Source organism: Rana temporaria, chromosome 1, assembly GCF_905171775.1.
Source record: "Rana temporaria chromosome 1, aRanTem1.1, whole genome shotgun sequence".
Lineage (NCBI taxonomy): Eukaryota > Metazoa > Chordata > Amphibia > Anura > Ranidae > Rana > Rana temporaria.
The window spans coordinates 671,121,367-671,122,095 of record NC_053489.1 but is presented as its reverse complement, the minus strand read 5'-3'; positions in this window follow the sequence as shown (position 1 = coordinate 671,122,095).

Sequence of the window (729 nt, the reverse complement as noted above, 5' to 3'; positions counted from 1 at the left end):
TGCTTGATTCACAAAGCACTTGCCTGTAAACTTGCGGCGGCGTAGCGTAAAGCCGTCCGGCGCAAGCCCGCCTAATTCAAATGGGGCGCGTTTCATTTAAATTAGGCGCGTTCCCGCGCCGAACGTACTGCGCATGCTCCGTTTTGAAATGTCCCGCCGTGCTTTGCGCGAAATGTCGTCACCCGACGTAATGTTTTGAACGGCGACGTGCGTTACGTACTTTCGTATTCCCGGACGACTTACGCAAAAAAAAAAAAAATTTAAATTCGACGCGGGAACGACGGCCATACTTTAACATGGGCTGTCTAATTTTACACCACCTAAATAGCAATCGCAACTTTACGACGGGAAAAGCTGACTAGTGACGACGTAAGAGAATGCGACGGGCGCGCGTACGTTCGTGGATCGACGGAAATAGCTAATTTGCATACCCGACGCGGAAAACGACGCAAACTCCACCCAGCGGACGCCAAAGTATTGCATCCTAAGTTTCGAAGGCGTACGAACCCGTACGCCTGTCGGATCTAACCCAGATGCCGTCGTATCTTTGTTTGAGGATTCAAACTTAAGATACAACGCGGGTAATTTGAAAGTACGCCGGCGTATCAGTAGATACGCCGGCGTACTCGCTCTGAGGATCTGGCCCCAGGAGTTTTCAGGAAAGTTTTGACATTTTGACAAAATGCATTGAAGTCAACGGGAAAGGCAAAATTTGGGTGATTTTGTTGT